At 36.7% G+C, this 21,773-nt stretch overlaps 1 protein-coding gene across 7 annotated transcripts in view; it reads left to right on the forward strand.

Annotated features, from left to right (window-relative positions):
- LOC150109218 (uncharacterized) overlaps nt 1-21,773 on the forward strand; it is a 319,064-nt gene that overhangs the window by 48,054 nt on the left and 249,237 nt on the right. The window contains exon 1 of one of the 7 annotated variants that reach the window (XM_090412191.1): nt 20,123-20,468. The exons of the other annotated variants lie outside the window; for them this stretch is intronic. The gene's annotated coding sequence lies outside the window, so the exon portion shown is untranslated. Of the gene's footprint in view, nt 1-20,122; nt 20,469-21,773 lie in introns of those variants that run through there. 7 annotated transcript variants of the gene reach the window in all.

Genomic DNA, 21,773 nt, shown 5'->3' on the forward strand with positions numbered 1-21,773 from the left:
GGTGCTTGTTCTTGAGCAGTATCAGGCATCATTAACAAAGAGACCCTGCAGCCATTGTCAACTTTCCCTTCAACGTTCCTTCAAATACTGACCATTCTGATCTTTTTCCCTTTCTTTATCCTTTATATGTTTTTTTTTTTTTTTTGGAATATTCACTATACTGTATTTCTTTCGAGAACTTCAATTAGTATATTTGCTGTGCTTGTGCTCGCTTTTCCTGTGCTACTGTTTGCTTGACTTGTAAAAGTCCATCTCCTCCTACTCCACTTTTTCCGAGTGTGTGCTTAATAGTCGATCTCTGTGACTGCATGGATGCAAGGCATGATTCATTGTTATTAATTTTCATGTTTTACGATCAAGTGCGTCCAAATCGATTTGTGTCCAGATAATCAGTTAATTATCTCTGCTGTATATCTGATTACAGAGTTGGCCCGTGTATTGATTGATGTCACAGTGTGTGTTGTCTCCATTGAGGTTGGACTTTAGAACTTTTCTGACTCTTTCTGTTTTCAGTTATTCTGCTCATTATGAAATGTGTCTGTCTCAAGAATTCCTAAATATTTGTAGGATTGATTCTGCTACAAATTTTTAATTTCCTTTCCATCTGTAAGTTTGATTTCTTGCTGTCTGTTATTTTGCCTTCAAGCATAGATAGTGTTACACGTATGTTAAATCCAAATTCCTTACAAATGTCTTCACTTTTATTCAGATCGATACACTTTCTCTGGATGATTTTCTGTATAGTTTAAAATCATCCATATATATCAAATGTGATATTTTTGCTGCTTGTTTTGATGTTTCATATCCTAAGTCAGTTTTCTTTAATGTTAGAAGAATCCAGTGTTAGGATAAACAACGGATGTAATAATGAATTCGCATTGGAAAATTCCTCTCTTGATACTCATTTTGCTTATATTTTCTGTTTTGGCTATTAGTTAAATATTGGTAGGATTTTCCTGATGTTTTTACTCACAAAAATTTCTAGGCATTTTCTAATACAAGTATGTAGCAAGGAGTCAAATGCTTTCTCATAATCAGCCGTTGCCAATTAGTAATATTGTCAATTAACAATTGACCCTTTGTTCTTCTGGAGTTTCTTTGCCTACTGTATTTCAATTCTTCGATTTTTTTTGTTTGCATTTTAACTATTTCCGTTGTTACGGCAACGTCTTCGATCTGAATGTTGTTCAATTGTTTTTCAACATCTTTTATCAAGTTAGGATTTTTATTATGTTCTTTTGTATTATTCCAAAGCTGCTTTCAAAACTTGATTCTTTTTTCAGGCATTTGACATTGTCTGGAGATTTCCCATTAATATTTTGGTAGAACTGATGGTGGTGGTCTTGATTAAATGTTTTCTCTGCATAATATCATCCTGCGTTCACAGCGAACAATATTTTTGCTGTTGCAACAATTGTTTTCATCTGATGCTTCGGCGATCTTCTCAAGTGTATCACTTGACAAGATTGCTCTTGATCTTTTACTTCTTAAGTTTTTCTTGTTTTAAATTCCTTAAATCGCTGACATCTGCTCGAAGCTTATTTATTTTGGATTTTAAACCTCACTTTCAATTTGGGTGGTCCCTATTTTAGTTGATTCCTTTTTCCGCTGTGTAAATTACTACACTGTACATCAGTGATTCGTCACCTGTTTTTATAGATGTGTGATTTCTATAAAAGTATTTCTGCTGTTATAGAAACTGAAATTTGTTATATAAATATAAACAACTCTACTGTATTAAAGAAAATCATAGCTTAATTTTGAATTATTCGTGATATTAAAAACTTATCTGATATAAACAAAGCTTGTTATCCCTTCTCTTACATCCAGAGAGAGAGAGATTTAAATGCAGTACGTATTACAGTATAATGTGCATTAATACTGTATTAAGCTTCTTCTTAATCCTCTCTCTTTCGAGTAACTTGCATCTCTCTAAATAACTGAATTATCAGTAACTACTATCTCCTTCGTATATTCCAGGTATGAATTAATATACTGTATTTCTAAACGAATATGATTCAACATTTTAATGTATTGTCCTTGTATTCCTTTTATAGCAAGAAGGTGCAGATTACTATGTACATCAGCTGTAACTAGGAACAGAACACTCGCACAGACTAAAGCTAAATCACGAATACAATAATTTATACTAAAATAAATTACAAAAAATCTTAAATAAAAATAACTAAATTCTATGCATTTTTTATTACATCAAAGATGAGCTTTTTTTTTAGTCGTAACATTTAGAAATCGGAAACTAGCTGACAGGAACGATCGCTGCGAGTTGAGATTATGGCTTCTCATGATTTGAACACTATCGCTAAGAGTAGTACTGCAATTTCTTGAACCTAAACTCTAACTCTTATTAGTGTGAAAAATCAGAACGCAGATCAGAAAAATCGATCTGCGTTCGATTTTTCTGATCCGTTTGGTTAAAAGTCCGAATTTTCTGGATTGAAAGTTCTTTCGCCAAAAAATTAACTAACTATGAAACCATCTCAAGATAGACTTATAAAAAGTTCAACTTGTCTATGACTTATAATTAGAGATTGTTTTTTTTTCTGGCTGTTAAAACTAATAAATTTTCAGTATTAATATTTATTAATGCATAATTTTTTTGAATAAACGATCTAAATAAAAATGAAAAACTAAACTGTGAATTCTTCAATTGGAGGTTATATATACTGTATAGCAATTCGTACTGGACACGGGAGACAATTAGAATTTTACCCAAGTTCATTACTTAGTTGCACTACTGCATATATAAACTTGATTGCATCATCCTAGGATTGCCTCAAATTGGTCATGAACATCTCATTCCATCCCATCTCATTGAATGTTCGATTAGGTTAAAATGTAGTGAATAACTAAGCTAAGGAAGTATAGGCAAGTCACTCTTAGCACTTTTGACGTTGAAAACAATAGTTAAGCAGGCTGTGTCATTTATTTATACATTTCTCCCTCGAGATCAGGGGACCTAATGCATGCTAAGAAATTCCCTCCACTACATCTAGACTTCAATGTTGCTGTTTGCATAATGAATTCATGTTGTTATGGACATATCTCGCCATCAGCATAGAATAACTGGAACCAGAATTCGACACCTTAATATTTCTGCATTGGAGTTCGGTAACTGCAGGTGCTTGTTTTAACTGACAGGGATGTTACTAGATGTTATACCCCCATTTTTAAGGAGATCCAATTCACTGAGCATTACTGATGTGCATCTTCCTGGCCACAGGATCGCCATAGGATCCCGTTGCCTTGGCCACAGGATCCTGTGGCCAAGGTTGGTTTTAACCCTTGGTATCTTTAACATATATTATACCCAAGGTAAAAAACTTTCTACATATATATATATATATATATATATATATATATACTGTATATATATATATATATATATATATATATATATATATATATATATATATATTATACACATGAAATATATTCATGTCTGAGGAGCTACTTGTATATAGAGGCTAATAACTTCATATCACTTGCCTTAGTATGTATCCCATAATGCAAAGCACACCCCTTTCAGGCGTGTATAATGCAATGCATAATAGGAAGGGCAACTACCCACACCGGTTTCGACCGGTGTGGTTAGTGGCCTTTATTGAGGTCTCTTCAGTGGGAGCCAGGTAGTGCATTGATTGCATTGCATTGCATTATACATGCCTGAAAGGGGGGGGGGTGCTTTGCATTATGGGATACATACTAAGGCAAATGATATGAAGTCATTAGCCTCTATATACAAGTAGCTCAGACGTGAATATATTTCACGCGCAAAACTTTGTTTTGCTTAATTGGGAAAAGGGTTAAAACCAAGTATACAATTTCTTGGTATCTTTAACACCCAAGGTAAAAAAACTTTCTACATCTTTCTCTCATCCAGAGATTTTTATTGGCACCTTTTGTCTACTTGTATATGAGATATATATGACTTCTGCATTACTTCAACCTCGGTATCTCTCCCGGGTCTGATTCCCACTGATGTGCTTTTGTGCAGAAGTGGTCCCTTTCCTTGAGGTATGAGAGGCTCTGCTTGGGGTAGGTTTTTGCCTGTCTATGAGTGGGGCCACCACTGAGATTACGGCTCTGTCTGGTGGTAGGTTGAGCCTGCCACTGGGTAGAGCCAACGCTGAGAAGTTCTTCTCGATGACGGGTATAACGTTTCGAAAATAACAGAGAGGCTATAACAACAGAATAGAATACCTAGGCATCGAGGTTGTCTAGGTATTGCACTCTCCTTTAAATAATAAATTTAGTTCTCATATTCTTTCTTTAAATAGTATTACTTGTTCACTTCAAACCTTTACGCCTTTTTGTCAATGTTTATGACTTATGTACTTATTGAGAGTTTAGTTATGCATGATATATAAGATCAACTTTCTGTCTGGGTTTGCTGTAGCCTTGAGAGGCGAGTTTCTATTGAGTCTCTGCGGAGAACCAAACAGATTGAAACGGCTGTCGGGTCAGTCAAACCCTAGTCATGCGCATTAATAGAAGATGGGGGCTTTTGGCAAAGTACATCGTCTTTTAAGTAGTGCAATACCAAGGCAACTCGGATGCAGAAGGTTGTGCTGTCGTAGACTGTCACTTTCGAAAGTTTATGGTTTTAATGTATTTCGCTGAAGAAAAAAAAAAAGATATTTAACATTGTTTCTTTAATAGAATTACTTGGTTCTTCGAAGATGATAGACTATTTTGTCAGTAAAGAGATTTATAGTTTTCATTAGGAAACAGCCAATCTCTTTACTGAGAAAATAGTACTTTCCATTAATGTGAGTACAATGATCCTAGACAATCACATCGTCGGTTAGTTTGTAAATTTGTTGTTATTTATTAGAAATTCCATTTTAGAAGAGTTTTGTGCTTGAGATTTTTGTCATACAATTAACGAAGGTAAATTACCATTCTCCTGACTTCATTAGCAAAAGCAAGGAAAACAGTTCTAGGGAAAGGAAGAGCTCCGATCCTCCCTTTCCTTGAACTCGTTTGCCTTCCTCTTTTCTCCCTTTCTTTCTTTCGTTTTTTTTTTTCTTCTTTTAACTCACTGTTGTAGTCAAGAGGTGAAATGCCAGTCACTGCACTAGCAGTACGGTATAAAGAAAGAGGCTTTATGACAAGAATATGAAAATGAAACAAATAACAGAAAGATATGAAAACAAATTCTGTGAAAATAAAATGAGAATGAGTTTTAAAAAATATTTTAATTTTGATTCACCCATCTTACTTGCTGAATCAATTAAAATGAATGACTTCCACCTCGTATTTTCACATTGTGCTGAGGTCAAGTTTTACTGCACTTCTTAAAAAACTAATGACACTTTGTTATAAAAAAAATTCGAATTTTGCTCAAAAATGAATTTCATAATAATTCGACATATGTTTGTTTTGATGACGATCTAAGACTCTTCCTTCGCATCCTCCTTAAATCAAACTTGGAACAACAGAAAACGCCAAAAATGTAGATGACGAAGAAAGTTCGCCTCGTGAGTCATTGTTTTTCTCCTGCAGCAGCAAACTGGTCGGCAACCTTTACTTACATAATACTGCACTTAAATGCAGTCTCCAATTTGGTGAACTGCTTTGTTGACTGGCTCTGTCATCGTTACTTCTTTTCCATCAGACAAAACGGCTTATCGAATTTACGTGTAATAACATGCTTAAATGCTGTTTACTGTTTCTTAAAATTCCAACTGTAGTACTACAAAAAATATATATATATATATATTTTTTTTTTTTTTTTTTTTTCGGTGGTAATACGGATTAGAAGTTAGCAAAAAAAAGTACTTCAGTTTTCCCAGATACTGTTGTTTGTTTAAACAGATGTACATTTACAGTACGCTATTCCGTATGACGCTAACGATGTTTAATAGGTCAAAGTCAGCCTGAAACTTTTGCTGGCACCAATTTCGGTATTCGATAAGTGTTAGCCGTCAAGTATTTGCACCAGAATTTTGTGCGGTGATCAAAGACTGCATGCCTTAGAATATTTGCGCCATGAAAATACGAAGTTAAGTTTCCTCCAAATTATGTTACTGCTCTCTTGCTGTTTTGTTAATGATGAATTAAGACAGAGAATATTTTGTTTTACATAAAGAAATTTTTCTATACAAAAACTCATATTTTCAAATATGAGTTTTTGGTTTCTGAATTAGAAAAAACATCACTACCTCCTATTTCAAAGCCGTAGGTAGTGTATGTGTATTACTTTTTTTTTTACATTTTATATTAAAAAAAACAGTAGTAAGTGTGGTATTATAAACTGAAGATCTTAAGCGATCAAACGATCTCTTGCAGAATTTTCTCTGTTCATATTGTTAGATTATCGTCAAGACAACTAAGTCGATGAAGCGCCATTGTGTCCTTGGATAGATCGTCCTTTATTGGAGCTCTAGCGATGGTTTCAATGACGATAGGTCAGTGAACCGTAAAGGCACAGATAGGTCAGAGACCCGATTGGCAACCGATTATAACGTTTTTTAACTTCGAATCTGTCCACTCAACAGGTTGGACATTAGAAAGGTTCGAATCACTAGTATGTGACACATCATGAGGCCTAAATTGGCTTAAAATGCTATGTTTGGTTCACGGGCCGGTTTTTTTCAACTATTTCATCTTCTCTCTCTCTCTCTCTTTCACACGCACGCGCGCACGCACACACACACACACACACACACACACTAATAAATATATATATGTGTATGTATATATATATATATATATATATATATATATATATATATATATATAGGTTTCTCTGATTTTTTTCATGCATAAGTGTGTGTGTGTTTGTTTGTTGTATTTTCCTCCCAATAGTAACTCTACCAGGAAGTAATTTATTTCTACATACTCCATTGCATACAATGCTTATATTACACATAGCTTACAAGTACAGGGGAACCTCGGTTCTTGAACTTAATTCGTTCCCGATGGCTGTTCGGAAACCGAATTGTTTGAAAACTGAAACCATTTCCCGATAAGAATTAATGTAAAATGGATTAATCCTTTCCTGAACCCCAGATGATTGTTTATTTAAACCTTTACAACAGTACTTCATACATAAGATCGTATACAAACATAATGAAAATGCACCAAATCTTACACAAAAAGAATAAACACAATAAATAGATAAAATATAGACGAAAATTGATCGCCTCTTTATTTTTGAGTATTGTACAGATCGTTGATTTCGCCATACCGAACTGTATAGCAAGATCCGAGACACGAATGCCATTTTCATGTTTGGATATGATTTATTTTTTCATCTGTTTCGTGGTTCTAACAACTTTTCTTTTCGCTTTGCTGCTATCACTATTATTCTGCAGCCCCATGGTGGCTTAATTAATAATAATTTATGAAAAAAAAAAAAAAAGAAAGAAAATCAAGAAAACTCACTGCAAATTCGAGCAGGTGTCTGCACTGAACGAAGGCTGCCGCGTAACTGACGCTTTCCCGCCTTACAGTTCAGCACGAGGAGCAGGTGGTTGCCGTTTGTTTGCCTGTTCGGGAACCGAAATTCTGTTCTGAAACCAGGGCGTTTTTTGTTCGGAAAATATGTTCGGGAACCGAATTGTTCGAGAACAGAGGTGTTCGTCAACCGAGGTTCCACTGTACAGTCATCACTCGACTTACGTCCAAGTTCCGTTCCATCAGGCAAGACGTAAGTCGAATCGGATGTAAGTCGATACATTAAATCAACAGAGTTATAGGGGTTAGGGACTTAACCGTAATAAGTATACTCTCATTTTAATTTTTAAACCTTATTATAAAACTGTACTGTGTGTTACTGCCACTATAAAACGGGAGAATAATCACCCAAATCTTCTTCCACAATCACATCTTCATTACCTTCCTTGTGTAAAATCAGGCCTGTGGCTCTTCTGGTGTAACCTTTGTTTTTTTGATGAAAATGTCTAATGTGCTTTGCTTATTCCTCTTCTTCTTTTCATCATAAATTTGTTCATAGCAAGCAAACGCATATGTTCTTTCCTTTCTACTAATAAGTAGCGTTCAACATTGGGGTCCATGTCTTCAGCCATTTTGAGAACATTTCTACAAGACCCTTCACTGTGAATTGGTTAACTATCTCTTCTTGTTTCTCTTTTTCCTCTTCCTTTTCTCGTTCTTCCTCTTCTGCAACACGTTGTTCCTCCAGTTCGACCAATCCTTTGTTGGTCAACTCTTCGGGGGGGGGGGGACTTTCTATGAGTTGAATTATGTCTTCATCATTTACTTCAAGATTCAGATTGTTTGCTAGGCCCACTATTACAAACTTCCAAAATCATGCACAAACCTTTTTAATGTCTTCTTCCATATGCCATTCATACAGTGAGAGGTCACTTCGTCTCAAGCCACAGCAATATTTTTAATAGCATGATAAATATTGAATGCTTTCCAGAATTGCATGAGTCTGGTCATTCCCTTCAGTAGCAGAAATTGATTGTGAAAAAGTTATCTGTAAATAATATATGTAGATATATATGTATGTAGAAATATATGTAGATAATGTATGTAGATAGTTATCTGTAGTAAATAAGCCTTAAACACTGCAAGAACTACCTGATCCATCGGTTGGATCAATGAAGTAGTGTTTGGAGGGAGAAACCATGACCTTGAACTTGATGAAGATCACCGCTATAAGACGTATAAGACGGATGACCTGGAGTATTATCTAGAATTAATAAAATTTTAAATGATACATTTTCTTTCCCACAGTAGCTTTTTATTTTGCTCGCTTAAAAGTTGATTAAGGCATCCTCAAACAATTTTTCAGTCATCCACGACTTCTTATTGCTCCGATAATGAATTGGGAGTATGCTTCCTAACCTTTTTGAAGATTCGTGGATTCTCACTGTGCCATATCATAGTTTCAGTTTATATCCACCCACAATCCCCATAACAGAATCGTAATACGGGCATTATGAGCTTTAAAATTAAGTATAGATTTTATCTTTTTGCGGATAAATGTCTGCTCGGGCATTTTTTTCCCGAAACAAGGACGTCTCATCCATATTAAATATTTGCTCGGGAAAATAATTTTATCCAATTTTTCCACAAACTCCCTCGCAGCCTTCTAAGCACTTGCAGATTCCAATATATTTTCACATTATGCAGTGCAAAATTCTGCTTTAATCTCATGAACCAACCGGAAGAAGTGTTGAGTCCATAGTCATAATCTGGTTCTACTTTCTCCTTCAACATCTTGAAGAGGCTTAGTGCCATAGCAGTTATGGTCATAGTGCTAAGGCGTGTACGCTTTTGGTTCAGGTCCTCTGTGTATGATGTAAGTAGCTTTTCCAATATCACTGATAGGACTTTGTCTTTGCTTTGTCACCCTCGTCGATTTATTGGAAGCAGATCATTTCACAATCTTTACGATTTTATCCTTATTTTTCAAAATGGTCGTCACTGTAGAATGAGACCATCCAAAATCATGTGCGATCATATTGACTGGCTTACCAGCTTCATGTTGCTTTATAACTTGAAACTTCTTTTCAAGATCAATTGCTCACCTCTTTTTCTGTGATTCTTCACTAGGTTTTTTGATTGGGCGTATAGGAGCCATGTTGCACAAAATATCGCGAAATACTTAACGATGAGTACACAAATAACCCATTTCTCAAACCCAAAATCAACAGAGGAACTGTTGAAGACACTTGCCGACTGCCGATGGAGGTTGCTTGCCGCTGAAAACGCTGTTGCCACTGCATGCTTTACCTTACGCTCGCTTGCGGCTTGTTCGAAAGTATAGCCGAAAATGTTATTTATTCCCTTATGGGATCATGGACGTATCTTAGAAAGGACGTAAGTCGAGGGATGACTGTACTGATTAACATTTATATTTATATTTTTGTATCAATACTAATATTTACATTTATATATATATATGTAAAAAGTATTTTTACCTTGGGTATAAATATGTTAAAGATACCAAGCAATTTTAAACCTGGTTTTACTCCATTTCCCAAGTAAGCAAACAGACTAAAAGTCAAGTTTGCGCCTGCAATTGATGCAAGTCTAACTGATCCCACAGGTAGTGCAGGACCAGGGCAACTCGTGGCAAAGGTGGAATCTTGGTATTTCTAAGCCTAGCTCCCACTGACGAGACCTCAATAAAGGTCGAAACCGGTCTGGGTAGTGGCCCCTTGCCTTTAATACAAAACATCATACATCCCCTTCTTGGAGATGTGTTTTGGCATTAAGGGTAAATATTAAGATTAGTGATCGGAGCTTGTTCCACCTTTGCCACGAGTTGCCCTGGTCCTGCACTACCTGTGGGATCAGTTAGACTTGCATCAATTGCAGGCGCAAACTTGACTTTTAGTCTGTTTGCTTACTTGGGAAATGGAGTAAAACCAGGTTTAAAATTGCTTGGTATCTTTAACATATTTATACCCAAGGTAAAAATACTTTTTACATTTATATCTCCTCCAGAGATTTTTATTTAATAAGGTTAAAACACCTTATGGTAACTTGTTTTGGCGAAATACTTACAAGCTCGGTATTACTAAATCTTGGTATTTCTAAGCCTAGCTCCCACTGACGAGACCTCAATAAAGGTCGAAACCGGTCTGGGTAGTGGCCCCTTGCCTTTAATACAAAACATCATACATCCCCTTCTTGGAGATGTGTTTTGGCATTAAGGGTAAATATTAAGATTAGTGATCGGAGCTTGTTCCACCTTTGCCACGAGTTGCCCTGGTCCTGCACTACCTGTGGGATCAGTTAGACTTGCATCAATTGCAGGCGCAAACTTGACTTTTAGTCTGTTTGCTTACTTGGGAAATGGAGTAAAACCAGGTTTAAAATTGCTTGGTATCTTTAACATATATATATATATATATATTAACACCATATAATTCACACAGTATCAGTAATTTATGTTAGATTACAAGTAGTGGAAGTTGATCTTATTGGCAAATTTAATTAATTCTAAGTAATACTTTTCGATAAGTCTCTGTTTTGATATTGGCCACTTGTCTCCGGAAGTGATGACGTTGTATTAGGGGCATCCGGATGGAGTCCAGTTGCTGACAGTCGTAGAGTATGTGGTCAACAGTCTGTTGAAGGTTTCTGTTTCCAGGTTTCTGGAACATCCAGTATGACTAGATGTTCCAGAAACCTGGCACACAGCAGGAACCGTGCAGACAGCCTTGTTTGACTTTTTTTTTTGTTACAGTTGTGGTTGTGGACTACACGTGCATGATAGCTATTCCAGGATATGGAATCTGTGTAGGTAGTGTCTTAGTTTTCCATGTCCTGTTAGTAGCGTGATTAAACCTGGAGAAATGGCATGTCTTTTCAGCCAGCCGGAGTCTGCTTCCGATGCTTGGCAAGAATTCTTTTGTTGTTGATAGATTTTTTGACGTCTTCCATTCTTCTTCCCACGAGTCTAGGCTTTTCTCTTCTGCAAGTGTTTTTATAGCAGATTTTGAGTAATTTTGGTAACTTGTTTCTAGCCGTTCGTTTCTAGCTGCTTCTTTAGCTAGCTGAACCGCTCTCTCTTTTCCTGCTACCTCAGTATGCGCGTTCACCCATCAGAACTAATCCTCCTAGAGTGAGATTCCGAACCAGATTTCTTGTCTGTTCTATTAATGCTATATAGTTGTTTTGGTTTTTTATGCCGTCTATAGTGCTTCTACTATCACTGTAAATTGTTACTGTCTTTTGATCAGAGGTGTTGAGTTCTAATTCCTGGAGATATGTAAGTGACGGAACTATAGCAAGTTGTTCTTCTTGGTTGTTGGAACAGAGAGGATGCAATCTAGAGCAGCGTTCTTGTATAATGGATTGCCTGTTATATGCGACGAAAGAACAGCCAACATTCCCTCCAGTTATGCTTCCGTCGGAGTATATATGGAATTCACTTTCAGAACTTTCCTTCTCCTTAATATTTGTTTTCTTTGCTGGTTGAAGTCACTTACTGTAGTGAAGCGGACGTTCGTAGCAATTTGGATCGATGTTGCAACTTTCATTATATCTTCCGGAATTGACGTCATATATAATAGATACTTGTATTTTCACGCAGATCGGTGTTAGAGTTGCAATAACGCAAGCTGCCGCGAAAGATATTATTATTATTATTATTATTATTCCTGATACCTCCAAGGAGTCCGAAGACTCATCGTGGGAGGACATCTACAATTCTCTCTACACCTAACCTCTACTACGAATCATCTCCATCAACGCCATCTACCGCCCACTTCCAACACCACCACAACTAGTAATTTTTGTCTGTAAATTGCGTGTGTTCTGATGGGCCGATTTGTATGTATGCGGGATGAAAAACCCGAGTTTCCGGGAGAAAAAACCCTGCTACCTCCATATGAGATCGGCTAACTCACCTTCGATTGAAATCGACCAGATAAAGATTCCTCCCGTCGCGACGAGAATCGAACTTAGGCCTATTCCAATCGAAGGGCGCAATATTGTCGTATCCTTTAATTATATCCTTATTGTCGTAAGATATTGTCGTATCCTTTAATTTAATTATGTCGTATCCTATAAGGCGTTGAACTCTGTTTAGTTTTTTGTCGGTTTATCTTTGATTTTAGTGTATGTTTCCAGGCAGGTGCAGCATAAGATGTCAGTGGTAGTATAGCTCCGGTATATATTATTTTCAGCACTCGTTGGCCTAATCCCCACTTAATCCTTGCCGACTTAGCTAGGAGGTTTACTATTTGTAACCTTTTTTCAGCAACATACGACATGTGCTTATTGAAGGTAAATTTTTCGTCTATTGTTACTCCTAGGTATTTTAGCTCACTGGCTACATCAAGAACTTCTCCATTTAGGAAGACTGTTACAGGTTGTTTTGATTTTTTGCGTGAGATGTGGAGCACTTTAGACTTGGTGCTATTGAAGGTCACTTTTTTCTCGCTTGCCCACTCTGCAATTTTAAAGAGTTCTTCGTTGGCCGTTACTTCTAACTGTAAGCCGTTGCATCCTCGAATCATTATCATCGCATCATCGGCAAAGGCTATGACTTTTGTTTGTAGTGAAAGGAAGTCTTAAAAGCGAGTCATACTGGATGTTCCAGAAACCTGGCACACAGCAGGAACCGTGCAGACAGCCTTGTTTGACTTTTTTCGTTACAGTTGTGGTTTTTAATGTCATAGTTGTTCTTCTGTCTGAAAAATAATTTTTTGTAAGGTAGAGTAAGTTTTTAGGGCATTTTAAATCTATTAATTGATTGATTATGGCTGGCTACCACGCAGCATCGAAAGCTCCTTGTACTCGAGTGAGATCAGTAGTACTTCTTTTTTTTTGCTGTAGACTGTCTTCTGCGAACTCTTTAACCTCCATATTTGCGTCTACTGTGCTGGACTGAGGTCTGAATGCGTATTGATTGCTGCTTAATAGGTTTCTTGAGTAGACATAGTGCATTATTCGGTTTATTAGAAGTTTTTCTAATACTTTACCAGCAACGTTTATGAGACTGATTGCTCTGTATTTGTTAATTTCGTCGGTTGATTTTTTTCCTGCTTTGATTTGAGTGTTTCCATATTGAAGGAAATCGTCCTCCTTTTAGGCATTTGTTGTAAATTTGTTGTTATGAATTCGGGGAATTTGAGAAACACTGTTAGAAGTATGTCGCTGCTTATTCCGTCTTCACCAAGAGTTTTTCTTGGATCCATTGATCTTAATATTTTCGAATGATGGAGTGTTACAGTCGTTTAGTATGTGTAGGGAATTTGATGCTATGAACTCTTCCAAATTTTCCCCTCTATTGTTTGTGTTTTCGTTAAACCATAATACAATGAGTGTTGCTATCTATTCCAAGTATTAGGCCGTGGTTGGTGGTAAAATCCGCGATTTTGCTCATTTTTGTTAAGTCGTGTTTTATGTCTGTGTGATAGTCGAGATACATACAGCAAAAGTTTTAATTCTCTGTACGTAATTTCAATAAGTACCGATTCCTCGTTGCTGTGCTGAGTAATTAATATTACCGCGACTTCAGGGTTTACCATGAGTATTGCAGCTCTCTTTCTTTCTGAACCTTTGGAAATATTTTGTAATTACTTGGAAAGCCGCATATTTTGTTGTTGGTGTTGTAGGGTTCTTGTATTAATGCTAGTCCAATATTTTTTCTATTTATGAGTTCTGTTAAGTTATTTTCAGCCTTTATGGAGCGTTGAAGATTTATTTGAAGGCATGCCAGGGATGTAGTGCTGTTTCTGCTAGCTCTATTATTGCTTTCCATAATCTGTGTTTTGAAATTTGAGCTGTCTATAGTAGTTGTATGTCGGGCAGTCCTTGCTTAGTGCCATGTGTTTGCAGTCGTTTTTGGTTTTGGCAGTTTATATAGTTCATCGCTGACTTATTTCGTGGGCACTCGCCGAACTTATGTTAGAGCAGAATGGACAGGTGATTCCCCCCCCCCCCCCATGCAGTCTTGTGTGTGATGGTGAAATTTATTGCAGTTAAAGCACCTCAGAAAAAAAAAACTTACGTAGTCTGCACAATGGCAAATTCTCCATAACATTTTGACACCGGTTTTTAGTAATTTGGTCCTCACCATTGGATTTACTTCAATAATTAAGTTTCTCTTGTTCGTTTTTTTATCTGTCATGATGAATTTTTGTGTCTGCTTTGTATCAGTAATGAAGAGTTCTTCATTCTGCATGCGGATTGGGTCAGTTGCATTGTTCGTATCAATTTCACTGGGAATGTCATATATAATTAGTCTTGGAAGATATTTCCTACTGGGATTTGCTACTAACGTGTCTTTGCATTCCTTCGCGATTTTGTTATGTAGCAAATCTATGTCGATCTTTTCTTTGGATTAAATTAAGACTCCTCCGTTATTAATACTTTTCATTTTTGTGATTCCGATTTTGATTTTCCTTGGGTTTATTTTTTTCTTTGGTGATATTTTTAGTTTTCTCGCTGTTTAATGGCGCTATCGGTTTCACTATTAGTTTATAGCATGAGTTGTTTTCAGATTCGTCTTTGTTTTTAGCATTGTTTTTAACGACATTTAAGAGTATAGCTGAGTAGGCTGAGCTAAGTTAGCCTGTTCCTGGTTGCTCGTAGCCGTCTGTAGTTCTATTGATACTTTAGTTTCGTGTTTCATTTTATTGAAAACTTTCGTTAATTCACTCACTGCAGTTAGTATATCCTTTTTTAAATCGTTCCTTAAATTGCCGCTTACTTTGGCTACGTTATGCAGCAAATCTAGGGCTTTTTCGAACTCTAATTCGTCCCTTGCCGCCATCTTAATTACTTCAAGTTGTGGTGTTATAGCTTTCCTATTGAACTACTACATTTTCTAAGGTACAAAGTTTTAAGATAATGTACTTACAGTTTCCTGCTTGTTTCTAGAAGTGACGCTTCCATTGAGTTCGACTTCAGAGGGTTGTTTCTTGTGACCTTTGTACCTCCCAGTGGAGGTACAAAGGTCACAAGCATTTGGGAAAAGGGAAGGTGTTTGCCCTTGCTGTAGCAGCTAATCCTATTAACCAGCACATTGTCTTTGAGGTTGCTGAACAATAGATTGTCTGTCCAGCAGTATTTAGTGCATAAAGATGGAATAAAATTTCACTCATACGCACTTAGAGATGTGAAACTATAGAGTAAATTATACACTGTTAGATAGATCACTGTACAAGCTGTCGATACTAGAATCAGTCGATACTAGATACATTCAGTTTTTCTGTTCGATACCGCACAACAAGGTAAAAGCAGGAGCGATTTCAGGCACGTCCGAATAATACTTCTGTTCTTGTGTGTATGTGTGTGTATTATAAAGTAGATAACGTTAATTTGTAAAGCCACCATAGTAAATGGATACTTGTCTGTGTATCTGAAACTCAGTTTGTGCTTTAAACCAAGAAATCATACAAGTGTAGTCAAGTTGCATCATGAACGCACATCTGCCTAAGGGAAGATTTTATTAATTACGTAACTATTTCCCGGATTTTTCATATCCTACCTTCTGCCAGAAACTGTCACATAGAAAATTTCCCTCATATACTGTAATAACTAATTATTGAAACATAACTAACACCACGCAAGAAACTCAGGCATAAAAAAAGAACATGCTGTTTTATGATCATGGATTATTATTTAAAATACATCTTTGATTTAATAGTTACTGAATAGTTTATTTAACTTTTCGATCTGCGATTTGCATAGCGATGTAAATAGTCATCGAGTAAATATTAGAAGGATGGCGTCATATCATTCCTATAATGAAAACTTCAAGGTAATCTTACATCAACGATGACAAGATAACCTTGACTCCCCCTCCCGGCGATATGAGCTGAAAGAAAAACATAAGCGTACAATCCTTAGTTTTAGGTTTTATATCGCGTCGAATTCAGGAAAGCAGTGAGATGATGATGGAAAAATATATCACATGTTTCTGATCATATATTTGACTGAATTTTAAAGCACGTCGAGTCAGCATAAAGCGATCAAATTATCTAAACTTTCAATCAGATAGTATGTGTAAACCTAGACTTGAAAATTCATCCCAAATGAAATTTTTGCCATTAGAAATCAAATTCTGCGCAAATCAACGAACAGATTTTATTGTTAATATTCAGATAATAATGCACATTTATTATTCTTAAAAGAGGGGGAGGGAGAAAGATCCTCTCGTTGTTTATACTGATTATTTCTCCAATGCAGATTCATGCATTCATAAAGCGTATTAAAAATTTCTTTTTGAATTTTTCATGAACTATTTTTCTGCTACGTAATATATTTTGAAATTCTCTCGGCTCCATTTCCATACATTCCTTTCAAACATTTATTGCACCTATTGATGATAGTGACATTGCTCGAATACATGCGAACGCCGTCACCACCTGGCGGAAGAGTATGGTTTTCATACTTTTCCGCCAGGTGGTGACCCCTCTGTTACGATGTCCCAAACATGGATTGTGGCTTACCCATATATACGTCAGAGTAACAGTGAAGAGTTCTGAGATTTGTTGTGGTTTCTGAATGTCTAGTAATGAGACATTTGTTGGAAAATGTATTTGTTATTCTGGCGATGAGGACTACGCGCCAATACCAATCAAGGTATTGCTATACCACATCGACTGTGAGTGCGGATGGGGCGTTAACATGATGAAGAGCATTTCCGATTGCAGTATAATCGAGCATTGCTCTTTAATGCGATATGATTTGGCATTGGTAACGTGACGTGCAAGTATGAAATACGTTAGAATGATACCTTTGTTGTCATTAACGCACGGCATAACTACTTGCTATTTGAGTTCTTAATCGACCAGACCTTTAAACAATGTTGATATCAGTTCGTGGCTGTTTGAACTGCTTGTGACACTACTTTATTCATGCTTAACGTAACATACAAGCTGGGATTATCGACTGATAAATGATGTTGGATTCACAATAATCACCCACTACTTTGCTGTTGGTTGGTGAAAGTTGGAAGAAAATGGAGAAGAAAAGCCCAAGACAGGAATAGCTGGACTCTTTACGACCTGCAGTCATGGAGAAATCCTGACTGAAACCACAGGTCCATCAAGGTAATCAAGGTAAACTTTGCTGTTTCTCTAGCATGACCCGGCATGTTTGAAATGCTAAAATACTCTAAATAAAATTATGCGTAACAATACTTATACCATATGCGAAAAAAATGTTGGCAAAGACTTTCCGATTTATCCTCTTCGGTTAATTTGATTAGTAATTAAGAATAGAGCGAATATATTCATGCGATAAATTAGAAAATGAATTTATCCTGCATATTCTGTGAATTCCCTTGAGAATATAAGCATATAATGAAGCATTTTCAGGAATTCACCTTGATCAGTATTTACTAACATTTAAACCTGTGTACATTTTTTTAAAAAATCTCGAAACGTTTCATTGAATACAAAATTTTCATTTTTAGAGACAGTCTTCAAGTTGAACAAAAATTATCAACTAATTTCTTCATTGGAACATTATTATACGAGTATATTACAGGTGGCCACTGGGAGTGTATTTTGAATTGCAAACCTCTTTTGTCAGGTGAGAGGAGATGTGCCTAACCCTAACTGGTATTTGTTTGTATGTACTCGTGTGTATACACAGACACCACACCACGCCTTCCATCTTTCTCTCTCTCTCTCTCTCTCTCTTTCTCTCTCTTATTGCCGAGAGTGAGCATCTACCGTTTCCTTTTCGGAATTTAGAACATAAAGCTAAGCCGTAAGAGCACTCGACCTTCATCTGACCCTATAATCTACGAATTTTCTATCTTCCTCTCTGCAACGTGCTTTCGTGAAGACCTTTGAGCGCTTTCATCCGGCGGTCCACTAAAATACCCTCGGTTCTTGCAGCGTTATAATTACTATTCAGATATATTGCAAAATCGCTTTATTCATTATCACAAACAACGCAGAAATGTCTTCAATGTCACATATTTGTTTCTAGCAGTATTTTAATCGCTAACTACTAGTTATAAGTAGGCTACATTTCAAATTTAAAAATTAATTATTTTTTTCTTTTTGTTGCACTTCAGGTAGTCCATCTTACTGTTTATCTTGATGATATGCACAGCAGTTGGCAGAGTTGGAAACGTTTGCTTTTTTTGTCGAGATTTCTTTCCCTCCGCCGATCCTTCTATTCATGAATCCAAAGGAATGAGCAGCATTAAGAAATTGCCTGGGATTTCCTCAACCATTCCCGAGTCAAATATGCCAGTTAAAGCGTACAGTAAACTTATTGCAGAAGACTTGTATGTGCCCGTTGTCATAGCAACTGTCATCATGATTTAGATGGCGCAATATTCATTTCACGTTTTCGTCGGAAGTAAATGAGTTCGCTGATTGCTTTTCACTTCATCTAATTCTCTGCTGACACCGCTTACATTCAATTAGGGGGTGGTTTGAAGCCGGGTCAATTTTTTTCTTTTTTTCTTTTTGTTTTCTTTCAAGAAATGGGGAGGGAAAAAATTAGCATTCGTGCATCGTTGCCTTTCGCATTCTTCTCTGCTGCTTGGAATTTTTCTATTCCAGTTAAAGCTGCTTATTTGTAATCTGTGTACGATCGTACAGGAGCTACATGACTGAAGTACTCAAAGTTGATCTTAAATAAACTGTTTTTTTTTTTTCTGAGACACATTTACGAATAAATAGTATGAAGAAACTTTATGCATTATAACTAGTAAGATACATTCTAATAATATTTATGATTTTTGTCATTTCTACGTTCGCTTAACAAAGTTTTATCAATGGGTACAAAAAAAAAAAAAAAGAAAAGAAAAGAAAAGAAAAACATGGGAACAATAATGGAGTCTTTGATTGGCAGGTAAATTCAATTCTCCATCCAATTTTCGTCCGTCTAAGATAGATTCAATCCTCAGATCAGGAATTTTAGGCAATTTCATGCAGCTGGCCTGCTATTGCTGTACTTCATTCCTCTAAAAGTATAAGTATTTGACGAGATGCTACCCAAAAGTTCGGAGAATTTAACTATAAAAATATAAAAAATACTTAACCTAACTCTTAGTTTCCACCGTCTCCTTCGAATAGTCCCCTTGGGCATGTATACAGTGATCCTAGCGGCTTTTCCATGACTCCATGAATTCCTGGAAGTGCTCAAGTGTGATTGTGTTACACCTCTTGCGATTAGCTCTCCTCACTCGCATTCAAAACGACGCCCTTTCAGCCGGAATTTCATCTTGGGGAAAGGGAAAAAGTCGTTGGGGGCGAGGTCTCCTGCGACTGTTGGTTTTGGAAGCCAGGGACTTGAAAGCATTGTCATGGTGAGGAGCCCAGTCGTTGTTCTTCTTCCACTTCAATGGACGTTTCTGCCGAATGCTCTCTCTCTCTCTCTCTCTCCCTTAGCTACTTCAAAACCTCACACTAAAGCTTGCCGTTGACAGTTTGACCAGGAGGAATTCTTTGTGGACAATATCTTGGATGGGAAAAAAAAAAAAAAAAAAAAAATTGATTTCACATTACTGCTAGCTCGACGCGCTTTTTTCTGCCACGGTGAATTTGGCGACCTCCATTACCACGACTGCTGCTGTATCTCACCTGCTGCCGCACTTTTTTTTTTTTTTTTTTTTTTTTTTTAAGTTAAGCAAGATTTGATACAGATCCTTAAAATCCGTGTTTCATTTGGAGAAGAAAATCGCCAAACCATTAAAGAAGATGTTACAAAAACGCAGGCAACCCAAGTACGCAGCTTTTCGACTGTTGGCATACTAATTCACAAGGGCGGTAGTACTACAACCAGTTCAAAAACCCGGGTTTCCGAGAGGAAAATCCCTGCTATATTCGTATCAAACTAACTCACCTTCAGTTACAAAGCCCTGCTAAAGCTTCTTCGCATCCTAAATGGGACTCGAACCGAGGCAGGGTCCCAGTTACATAATAAGTGTATAAAGTGATTGGTGGTGCTGTATCATCGTTTGGAGAACATTTTCTTTTTGTGATGACCATTGCATGAAGGCCAAGTCAAGAGATAATAACAGGAAGAGCAATAAAAGGGTATTAATTTTTTGGAAAATATAATTAGTTATATTGATTTTAGTTATTAGACTGGTCCTTTATATTACGCATAAAATGTTGCGTTTTCTTAAAGTTAAAAGAAAAAAAAAGATTTTTTTTAGAATAATTTTTTTTTTATTAAATAAAAATATTAAATTTTGTCCAGTCTGCAGCTACTCGCCACGGGCGAGTGTGCGAGCGTATTTCCAATCAAAGGCTTCGTAATGAACAAGCTTCGCGTTCAGCTCTAACCTTATCCAAAGATCTAGAATCGACTGATGAAATATATCCACAATAACACTGTCATTTTTTTTCCCCCTTTAATGTTAGTCTTACCCTGGAAATCTTCTTAAACCTATAGTACGTTAGTGTTCATACCGTTGATGGGCTAAGGCTGAAATAATCTGGAAATCCTGCTTCTAGACACCAAAAATGAAACTTTTTTCAGCCACTTCAGGCTTTTGATAAGAGGGCAGTGGTCTTATACTAGGCGATGAAATTCATCTTCCACCTAAACACCTTGGCAAAAACATTCATATCTACGGAAAGTTCAAACCCTGAACATGTTGAGATTCGAGAGCGGTATGCTATCCACGCGGCTATCCAGGCCGCAAAAAGAACCATCCTCCCTGCTAAATTAAACATGATTCTTATTCAATCCATGTGTACTTCGTTTCCTATAAGCAGGACAGCAGTCTCGCACTAGACAATGATAAATCATCTACCTCGTAGTTGAGACGTGGTAAATTTAGCCTTCGAGATATATAGGAGGCTAAATTTTTCAATGTGTTTTCATTAACTGTTTTGCTCCTAGCGTCCCTCTGACAGTTGCACATCCCCCCCCCCCCTTCAGATTCGTTGATTTTCAGCTTCAGTCTCCAAATGTCTGTACTCTGTTGATTTTTCATACACTTTTTCTTCCACTCTATGCTGATGTTACTGTCACATCCATAAACTATACGTTGCTGTTCTACTAGAATAATAACGTTTTTCAATTGTTCGTTCCCAAGAGTTTTTGCAATTTGAAAAACCGAACTCGATCTTGCTAAAAGAAATGATTAGATCCGCCGTCTTCTTTTGTCTTTGCACAGTCGGCATAAGTTGTCATTACCGATCTTTTCAATCATCACTTTTATTAGATTCGTTTGTAGTGTTTGTTCTTTGAGCAACAAATATCACATCTTCCTTCTCCGTCTTGTTTGTGCCCTACTGAAGCTAATGCTATGTGAAGCAACACTCAACTTTCCTTTCAGATATCGATCCGGGTATTTTAATTTTCCAAACGTTCCGATCTTTTTCCTGTTT

Source organism: Typopeltis vanoorti, chromosome 2, assembly GCF_054136105.1.
Source record: "Typopeltis vanoorti isolate ZY-2024b chromosome 2, IOZ_Tvanoo_1.0, whole genome shotgun sequence".
NCBI classification, from domain to species: Eukaryota; Metazoa; Arthropoda; class Arachnida; order Uropygi; family Thelyphonidae; genus Typopeltis; species Typopeltis vanoorti.